At 45.1% G+C, this 11,084-nt stretch overlaps 1 long non-coding RNA gene across 1 annotated transcript; it reads right to left on the bottom strand.

Moving 5' to 3' along the window:
* Positions 1 to 7,905: 7,905 nt before the first annotated feature.
* Positions 7,906 to 10,837, bottom strand: LOC310763762. Its single transcript, XR_014548794.1, has 2 exons — positions 9,194 to 10,837; positions 7,906 to 8,617 (listed from the first exon to the last, which is right to left on the bottom strand). It is a non-coding gene; the product is annotated as an uncharacterized lncRNA (long non-coding RNA).
* Between the last annotated feature and the right edge of the window lie 247 nt (positions 10,838 to 11,084).

Consider the following 11,084-nt stretch of genomic DNA (forward strand, 5'->3'; position numbering starts at 1 on the left):
AAGGAAGTTTGCCAAACCCCAAAACTAAAAAACCACATCAGACTGTTTGATGAAATGCCCTGTGATTTCTTTAACAAATTGTTATTATCCACTCAAAATCCAATAGTCCAGTGAGAATCCTCTCGGGGATGTACTGATTTTAAACATGGTGTTGGTGGAGTGAGCAACTGGTTTTGTGCATTCACAAGCAAGGGAGCAAAGGCGGATGAAAACTGCGGCCCTGTGCCCACTTACTCGGGAGTAAGTTCCATCGAACCTCACTGGGATTCACTTCTAAGTATACATGCTTGGAAGCAAATTGCAGGATTTGAAAAAGCCAGGCTATGACTCTCATATAAAGAGAACATATAAACCTATAAGGAGAACTGCAAACTCTGAGAATGTTCATTGCTTGATCCCACCTCGAGCTTTGTTCAAAGCCAGATTATCCATTAGTTATTGATTATTATAAAGCAGGGTGAGCCCAGAAGTAAGAAGCACCGAGAGATCCAAGCTACAGTCTTTTCTTCCCTGCTCTCTCTTTAAATCAGATTTTTAAATTAAAAGCAAAATGAATTTATGGTGTATCATTATTCGGAGACATTATGGGGTGTATATACTTCACTGCCTACAGATACGACCTCAATCATATCTTAGCATTAAGCAGAGCCAGTGTCCCAAAGTGCCCCGCTTTCTTCATCCTTTTAAGAAAGGGCTCTGTTTAGGCAAGAGGTCAAAAATTGAGATGAGCTGCATGCTGCTCACAAGTCCCTCATCTGCCTATTAAGGAGAGAGCTTGAGCTTTATGGCTGCAAGGCTTATGTCAGCCAGCCATCATTAACCTAATTTATTTTGGGGGTGATGACTGATACGATGGAAACAACTTATAGCTACGTTGCCCTGACAATACCGTGTGTGTTTATTAAAAGCAAACCTGCCTCATTAAGTGCCTTCATAGTCCTCTCTCTGTGGATTCACTTAAGGAGGCACAGCTACTTGTTATCATCCCCATGATCAAAACTTTCCTACTTAATTCTTCCAGCTTGTCTCCCTTCACAGTCTATTCTGGATCAACCATCTTTGACCTGTGTTCTTTTCCCTTCTGGCGCAGACAGACAATAGCTTTACAGAGTGCTACAATGAGGTTAATAGAAGCAATGTTGCTGAAATATACTCAGAGTCGCAAAGTGATTTCATGCTCTTTATTCAGCTCATAGTGGTGAGGAGGAATGAATGAATGTCCCCTCAAAGTATCTGCTTTATATACATTATTTACACAATGGGCTGCACATGATTGGCTAATTCCGGAATTCTACTGAAAGCCAATCAGGTTGTGGATTCACTTCTATCTGGAGCATGATTGGGTGGTTCCTGCCAACCAATCATACTGCTGCATTGTTCTAGGACCAATCAGACTGCTGCATTCTGAATCCTATTGTTCTAGGACCAATCAGACTGCTGCCTTTTGGATCCTATTGTTCTAGGACCAATCAGACTGCTGCAGTTTGGATCCTATTCAACTCAGTACATAACAGTTGCCTTATAGAGGGTGCATATCACTTTGGATACACAGATTTTTTTAGGTCTTTGCAACGTTTTACAACTTTTCCTGTCTCCACCCCCCTGCCCGACTTTATTCCTTCTTCAGAGTACGGCAGAAGCTTGCCATTTCAAAGCTCTTCCTTCCACTGGATTATTGGGAAGGATGTTCTGAGCTGATAAAGGCTGGAGACAGAAAATGCCTCTGAATACCAGATGCTGTTCTTATATTCTGGATCATCAGAACATCATGATATCTATTCTCATGACATATCCAGGCAAATATGTAGAAGTGGCAGCAGGATCACAGCTCAGTTGGTTGTCTGCTGCGTGAGGTTTTCCCGTCAGAGGGAAAGAGCCTTTCATATGTACAATTCTACACTAGTAGACTCCATGCAGACATTCAACTGAGTGCATATAGCAGTGGCGTAGCTTGGGTTGCCAGTGCTCAGGGCAGCGTGTAGTGGGGGGGGAGGGAGACAGAGTATGCATGGGCATTCAACCACCTAATGGAGTCCATGTCACCCAGGAGATCGCAGCTACAGAGATAAGAAAAGAAGAGTTGCTCCATTGTCTGGAGAGGTCACTTCCTGGTTCGTGAGGAGAAGCCATTTTCAATGGAGCCTAGCAATGAAACCGCTCAGCTGTATTAAGGCAGCACTGGGTGTTGAATGTTTGCACCCCTAACAATTCTGCACCCGGAGCAATCGCCCCTGTGACACTCCCACACACAAACACACACACTATGCCACTAGCATATAGACATTCCCTCCACCATCTGCATTTATCCACTCTATGACAATAGAGTTTTCTAGACAATGCTGCATTTCCTTTTTCCAATAATAGCTTGAGTGTTGTTTTTAAGCACAGGACTGTTACAAGGATCAAATGCAGTTTAGTGGGTTAACCGTGTGGGAGATCGTTCTGTTCCAGCTTTATGAACTAGCAATGATAGCACAAATATTTTCTAAAGTAAACATGAAAAGAGAAGGTTGAGGGTTTTTTAAGGCACGAAAGGGCAGTTGGGTGCTTAGCAGCCACTGGCGGAGTGGAAATGGACGTCTTATTCACATTGCGTCCTTTGAAAAGCTTCACTGAAATATTTTAACAAAAGGAGAAAATGTTCCGCAGAGAAATGTGGAGGAGAATGTCTGCTTTCAGTGGGAAAATATAATATAGGTAGCTACAAAGGCTTCAATTCTAGGGTCACACTGTAGGACTTAATCTAATTAGCAGGGCTGATTGAAAGGGGATACTTGGTTCAAATGGATGGGGGGAGCAGAGAAAAGTCTGCAGGAAATATGTCTGATGGCTTCAATATTTGGACAAAAATGGCAAGCGAGGAAGATCTCCAATTGAAGTTGTAATAAAATAGGATAAAAATAGTCATGAATCTTCCCTCCCTCCACCTCTTTGCTAACAGCAACACGGAGAGATATTCACAAAGTCCTTGACATGCAGAGTTTGGGCCCTGCACTTTGCGACTGTCACATATTATCTATCTATTGTGGTTTGACCAATTCAGTATTTAGTTGGGGAAGGCAGGGTTCTGGATGCTAGTATGTCCTGCTGCCTCAAAGGCTCCTGCACAGTTACAGTCTTTTAAAAAAAGTGCCCTGTTTCCATGCTTTCATGGGTAACCTTGCCCAATAAGCAGAAAGAAGTTTAGTGTTGGGGGCTGGCTAGGCGAGGAGGAATGGTTGGAGGCTACAGATGGGGAACCCCCTAGGGAAGCATCAGAGGGGGAAGGCTCCAGGCCAGGAGACTGGTGGTGGGATACAGGAGACAGGTCAGAGGAGGAAGGGTGTGGGTGGGTGGGTTGGAGGCTGAGGAAGCAATAGGTTTAAGTGAGAGTGAGGCAACAGAGGAGGAGGAGGAGGCAGAGGCTGCAACAGGTCCCCAGCAATTTGCCAGTTCCACTGTTACTGTCTCCCCTCTTCCTCTGTTCCCAAGAACCAGGAGGGTGTTACCTGTAGCAGAACAAAAGGCACAGACAGTCCCTCCTCAATGGAGTTTGCGGCTGTCAGGAAGGCGGCTGAGGAGGAGACTTTAGGAGGACATGGGAGGCTCAGATCCTCAGTTCTGGCAACTGCTTCATCGGGCTAGTCCTGCCTCTGTTGTGTTTTGTCTCTTTGAATAAAGAACCAACTTCTTTACTGCTCATCTCTTGAGCTGTTGTGCTGAACCAGCCGTTCCGTTTAGCAACCTAAGAGGTGGAGCTATGACTCAAGGAGTCTTCTGTTTGAACGTTGACTCCATCGTCAGTAAACTCACAGAGTTCACCCGAGATGTGCCACACACACTCTCAGCTCTGCTCCCCATCTTCAGTACACCCAACAAAGCAAGTCTTCAGGGAGCTTTTTGCATCGCCCAAAACTTCTAGGCTTGCCCCACCCGATGACATACATGAAGATTCCACGTTTTTCTACTACATATATCTCACTGAAAAGTGTGTTTTAGCTCAAAACGTATCCGGTTTGTCAATAAGCTCCCCCCCCCCGCCCCACTCTTTCATTTTGTGCCCCTCGGACTTCCTTTGACTCTCCACCCTGAGTGGCAGCCATGAAAATTACAGCAGCCATGTCGACAGCAGCAAGATACAAGACCCAAATCAGCCTCTGGTTAGATTCTAAATGGGTTCCAGCTCTGACAAAGAAATTTCCCTTACTATTCACAATTACGTCCAGAGATTTCATCACCTCTTGAGCTTTTCTCGGTCTCTCTGCCTCACCAATTTCCCATCTCTTTTCAGATCTCATCAGGAAACTCAGCTCATCCCCACTGCTTAAAGCTCTTAATTTCTCTCTCCCTTTTACCATTATTGCTTAGCCGCAATGGCATTATCTAATTCTACAAAGCCTTTTGAATTACCGTAGTTCCTATGAAAGGCACAATACAAAAATTGTAAGTATTGTACTACGCAGTGTTCTTTCTTTGTCTAGACTGTTACTTGAAGTCCACTTAGTTGTCTGTTCACCAAGACAGTCAATCTGTAATGAAACTTCTGTGTGGCTGGTTCATAGGCAAATTAGCATGTTCATCCTACCAAATCAGGCCACAGAAGTGAACCCTCCCTGCCATACACCATTTATTGTGAACAAAGCCCTCTGTTCTGCATGCAGAATGTCCTGGGTTCAACCAGGTGAGAGATACTCCCTCCAGGTGAGGGAAACCCCAACTTAAGCCCCAAGCAGCTGCTGCCAGTCAATGCAGACTGAACTAATGGACCGATGGTTCCTGTCTTTTGTCCAGATTGAGTTAATTGCATTTCATGGCTCCATTGGACCAGCAAGGTACTGTGGGCAGCACTTAGTTCCTTAGGCCCAGGGAAAGGTGTTTTAATATTTAAGGTTTTATGCATGCAGGAAGAAAGGGTTGATTCTGGTGTGCTGTTTAATTTGGGCATGTTTTGTTCTGCACCTGCAGCTAGCAAAGCATGGGAGAATGAGTCAGCAAATATGTGAGAATGACTCAGCACAATCTACAGTGGAAATGCTGTTGCGTTTAAGGCAAGTTTGCACCTTTGGCCAGAGCGCAGCCTGTATCATGTAAGGAAAAACTGTATCTACAACTGTATGTAGCTGAAATGGCATTATACTGACAGTAAAGCAACTGACTCTTCCTAGAACCGTTTGGTGTTTCTCTGTTCTTTTGGCACACTCCGGTGGCATTAAGGTGGGCACTCTGCACATGCCCCAACTAAGCGTCCATGCGGGTGGACTTGCACTACGGTCCTGGTGCTGTAGAGGCTAGTTCAGCAAGTTGCCTGTCAGCCTCAGACTGCATAACGCCACCCCCCACCCCCACCCCCCGATCACTGGCATCAGGTTCGGAGACAGGAACCCAGATGGGCTCATTAGCTCATAGCACCGCAGCCTCCAAGTTGGTGCCCTGGTCCCTGATGAACTCCAAGCATGATGAGAATTACACAGCGCCCCTGTGCAGCATTATTCTGTTGGCCAGTTACTTGCAATATACCCCCAAGTGGGGACAATCGGTGGGAGGGGATCCTCCCTGGGGTGTTTAAATTCCCCTGCATTGGACTCTGACCATGCCCCCTCCTCTTGACCAACTGTTCCTCTGCTTTACTGGGAGCGGCCGCCAAGACCACATAACACCGGTCTTGAAAGACCTACATTGGCTCCCAGTACATTTCTGAGCACAATTCAAAGTGTTGGTGCTGACCTTTAAAGCCCTAAATGGCCTCAGTCCAGTATATCTGAAGGAGCGCCTCCACCCCCATCGTTCTAGCCGGACACTGAGGTCCAGCACCGAGGGCCTTCTGGCGGTTCCCTCACTGCGAGAAGCCAAGTTACAGGGAACCAGGCAGAGGGCCTTCTCGGTAGTGGCGCCCTCCCTGTGGAACGCCCTCCCACCAGATGTCAAAGAGAACAACAACTACCAGACTTTTAGAAGACATCTGAAGGCAGCGCTGTTTAGGGAAGCTTTTAATGTTTGATGTATTATGGTATTTTAATATTTTTTGGAAGCCCTCCAGAGTGGCTGGGGAAGCCCAGCCAGATGGGCGGGGTATAAATTATTATTATTATTATTATTATTATTATTATTATTATTATTACTATTATTATTAAGCAGACCCATTGGAATGAATGGACGTGGCTAAGTTAGGTCCATTAATTTCAATTGGCAATGGACGGCTGTTGGGCCGGCCAGCCAGCCAGCCACAGCACCAACACGTGACATTACCAGCAGGAACCAGGGCTCACAACCAGGGTCAGGACTGAGCCATGGGCAGTGGTCCAAGGTGAGGCAGGAGCCGGGAACCGGAAGCCATGGAACAAGCCAGAAGTTCAGGACTGTCAAAAACCAGGATTCAGGGGCAAGGAACAAGCCAGAAGTCAGCACTAAGAAGCAAGATAGGCGTGGGAGCATGACCAGGATCAAAAAGCAATGGAGGCCGTCCCCCACCAACTTTAGTCGGCCCTCGGTCAGTCCCCACCTCTGCCCCTTCTTCCTTACAACCTGTCAGCTGCCTCTTCCTCCTTAGTCTTCCATGTTTTCCCCCCTGTAGAACACAGCAGGGAGGAGAATGGGGACAAAACTCGAATTAGTTGACTCTGTTTGTGGTTGCCTCTGGAACTACCTACTGCAGGCACCAGCCACCACTGCTGAGATGCAAGCCTGAAGTCAGGACCCAAGGACACAGGGACACACCAGAGCTCAGGAAGGCCTAGTTGCTCAAGCAAGACCCATCTGGGAAAGGCAGCCGCTTGATACTTCTCCCTGTGTAGAAAGAGCCAACTGGCCTTGCTTAGTGGGCAGACTCTTCGCTGCGGGAGCTGCTACCAGCAGTTCTGTGGTCCCTACAGGAAGCAGCCACAAAGATTCCTGACACACAATCATCCTTGCCTTCTCCTTGACTATGAACGAGGAATGGGGGCATCCCAGCAAGCTCCAGGAACCCTGCCACAGAAGGGCAGAACAACTGTGTTCATCTGATCTTAGTTCTGCACTATCTAGATTCAGAAGCTCAATATTTTCGCAGGCATTTATTTTTTTTTTTTGTACTTGGCAGGGGACATATTGTTGTCAAGAAATTCCTGAGCAGTGGAATTGTCTTTGTTGTGTTAGCCTTTTTTATTCAAGGACGTTAGCTGAAGTGCACCTCAGGGAGAATGCATGTCCAATAGCTTAAGGGGAAGATGGATGGCCGCTGACTAATGGAGACAACTTTGCAAGCTTTCAGTATAGGCAGGGCTAGTACCTCCACACACACACACACACACACACACACACACACACACACCTTTCTTTTCACCTTCCAGTTCCACATGAATGGAATCCCCCAGTTACCCTTGTGTGTCGTGCAGACTTGTAGTCGGCTTCTACTTTTCCCTTTTTTGTCTTCCTCTGACATCCTCTTCCTTTTTCCTATTTCTGCCAGTCCGTTCTCATTCCTCTGCAGGATACAGATGGTGCCAGGTGCAGCAGCCAGTACTACTCTTGCTGGGTTTGAGCTCCAAAGCTGAAATGACCCCCTGATTATTATTGAACATCAGCCACCTTACAACCAACTTGGTGCAACCTGGCTCCCACCCAAACGGATAGCAATTCCTGCACTAACTGATAGCAACTTCTCTTCAAGCCAATGGAATATGTCCAGAAGATCTCATGCTCCCAGAATCCATCAGCTCTAGAGTCCAGTACCTGAGAGGCAGGAGGTGATGTTACCTGATCCAAACATGTGAGTACAAGTTGGGAAGGCTGAATCAAGCTCTCTGAGGCTGCTCATTTCCCCATGGGTACCCAAATGAGAAAGAGCAGTTCCCGGTCATTCAGTGTCTCCACAGTAGCCAGCTCTGATCCAAAGTGCTACTCTTTTACATTCCCTGCAGTTTCATTTGACAAAGAGGACTTTTTAAAAAAAAATTGAAAAGTTTTTATTGTTAAAATAATTCAGCATTTATACACACATATTACGAATATACAAGCATACAAACATACATTTCATACAATCCTTAAGAATATTCAAACATACCTACATTCAGTCCCACAGATAATTCCTTTTCCCATCACCATCCACCACCCCTCACCCCACCTTTGTGTTAGACTTCCAATCTACTCAATTGCAATTTCTTTCCACTTCTATTACTTTCTTTCACACACCTTTAACCTAATTTCATGCTTCTTTTTCTATTACACATTGTTATCCATCTTATTTAGTATTTCAGTATTTAAAACGGAACTTGTTTATTCTAATAGGAGTTCTGATTTTTCAATATGGTTTTGCAAGTATCCTTTAAACACCTTCCAATCCCTGTCTATCTTCTCTTTTGAGATCCTTCCAATTTCTCCCATTGTTTTGGATATATTGTAGTACTCCAATAATTTGGCAAGCCACTCTATTTTTGTCGGTATAGTACCACTTTTCCAATTTTTCGCAATCAATAGCCTTGTGGCTACTGTTGCGTACAACATTTGACAAAGAGGACTTAGATTCAGCAGTTCCATTTGCAGATATGAGGGCTTATCATCAGCCTTTTCTGGGGATGCTCCCAAGTCCTGCAGATCTGGACGCGCACACACAGTGCTGGTGATGCCATGAGGTTGAAGGAACGTTCTTTCACATGTGGTGGACCTGTAAAAGGGTAAATGGGTATTGGGAAATAATTCATAATGAATTGAAAAAAAATGTTTTAAAGTACTTTTCAAAAAAACAACAACAGAGTCCTTTTCATTGGGGATAATTCAGACCAAAATTCTCAGATGTCAAAAAAAAGGTTATTTATGTATGCCACTACGGCGACCCGTGTTTTGTTAGCCCAAAAATGGAAAACAAGCGAGATCCCAACTAAAGAAGAACAGCAACTTAAGCTGACAAAATATGTGCAGCTTGCAGACTTAACATATAGAATAAGATAACAAAAAGAACATGCGTTTAGAGAAGATTGGAAAATGTTTATTGAATATATGGGGGGAATATTGAATGATTTAGTTTTTGTAAAATATGCAGGGATTTATGATATGCAAAATGAACAATGGAAAGAGAAGAAGGGAAGTCATTCATACTTTAAGGATGTTTAAATGAGTATTCTAAATTGTAAAACAGAAAATTTAATTAAGATGAGAGAGAGAGAGAGAGAGAGAGAGAGAGAGAGAGAGAGAGAAAGAAATCTGGACACACACACACAGTATGCAGAGCAGAGATGCTTACTTGACTTCCCAGCAGGTGAGCCACTGCTGCTTAGCAGGTGGAGGCAGCGTCAGGAGTGACAGATTGGCTCCGCTATTGTATCTACATTGTGCTGCCCTCCCCAATGCCTCATTGCTCCGCTTCCTCCCAATAAGCAGCCGTGACGCATCTCAGCACAATAGTAGCTTCTTCTGCTGGATAGCTCCTCTATTCTTTCATGTGACCATTCAAGCCCCTGAAGGGGATAAAAAGGGCTGGGAGGATATCCAGCAACTTTCCACGAGGCAGTCAAATTTTAAGCATTTTCATTTTAACTTTAAACATGATGTGGACAAGGGTTTTACTCTCTTTCAAAACAAAAAAAGTATTGCTGCTCAGATGGTGGTTTGCATGCTCTCAACATGCTCTCAACAGCTATGCTTCTGAGACAGAATGCGCCATGGCAACAATGCTGCATTGTGATGTCGTGTCCTGACCAGGAGAATCTTTAGAGTAAAAAAGATGGCTGCCTCCATTAGCCAATACTGCTATGCTTAGCGGCCTGCAGGCTCGAAACCTGAGTGGAACAAAGCACATGAGATCTGCAGTGTTGGGGAAGGTAGCAGTTCGGTTCTAGAGCTCATGCTTTGAGTGCAGAAGTTCCCAGGTTTGGTCCCTGGCCTCTCCAGGCTTGGGTGGGACAGACACCTCCCGCCCTCTAAAACCCAGAAGAGTGGTTGTGAGTCAGTGTAGACAATACTGCACTAGATGGACCAATGGTGTGTAGAACTGGAAGGGAATCATTTGCCCAACATGGGGCTCAAACCCACGACCCTGAGATTAAGAGTCTCGTCCTCTACCAGCTGAGCTGTCGGTTTTCTCTGTTCCACATGCAGTTCCAAAGCCAGCAAAGAAACCAGGCATTGCAACCTGCTTCCCCACATGGATGTCTCTCTTGTTCTGTGGATGGACTCTTCATGCTTAACCTTAACCTTAACCTTGACAACGGCATATTCAAGGTAGCCCACCCACTGCTATCATCATGGAATAAACAGACAGATTCCTAAAAGACTTGCAAGGTGCTCTTCTCATATCCATTTATGAGCTTAACACACTTCACGGAGAATAAAACTCTCCTCCCTGGTCCTTGACGTCTGGAACAGATTGATTTTTATAGGTGCGACTCAGAACCAGTCATAGTTACAGAAATTAAAACCACCTTCTCTCCATCCGAATATGATTTTCTTCCAAATAACCCTGATAGATATTCCTGTCTTTTTCCTCCCTCCCCTTCCCTGCTCTACTGTAAATTAGCATTTTAGGATGAAGGCACCACATTTTTCATCCAGTACACTACACAGAGAACGGGAAAGCCAGCATGCTGGTATTTCAGCTACCCCAGGGTCCATCAGTGGGGTGGAGGAAAACAAAACAAAAATAGTAACTTAAACAATTCAAGGAAAGCAACATGTGTACCACAACCCGTTACAAAAGTGTATTTCTAGAAATGGCAGTGACTCTGGTCCTGTTGGGGGAGATTGGGGGGGGGGGTTCTGTGTCCAAATGAACAAATACAATGAGAAATGTGTTACTTGAAACATGAACAGAAGATGTGGACAGGAAGGGCATGTATGTATGTATGTATGTATGTTTTTTAACTGCATGCATCTTTCAGAGTTATATTACACTTACACTGACAATTGCCCTGATGGATTGAATTAACATTCCATCTTGACCACCATTCTGTTTCTGACATCGACTATTCAAATGCTTCTAGAATCTCACAAGTATACGCAGAGGTAGAAGGCCAGCTAGGTCAGTGGCGTAGCGTGGGGCCCACGGGGAGGTTGCCCCATGTGCAAAAATTGTTAGGGGCGCAAAATTTCAACACCCAGTGCTGTCTCAATACAGCTGCATGCTTCCGTCGCAGGGC

The sequence above is a fragment of the Podarcis filfolensis genome (assembly GCF_964270895.1).
Source record: "Podarcis filfolensis genome assembly, chromosome: 5".
Lineage (NCBI taxonomy): Eukaryota > Metazoa > Chordata > Lepidosauria > Squamata > Lacertidae > Podarcis > Podarcis filfolensis.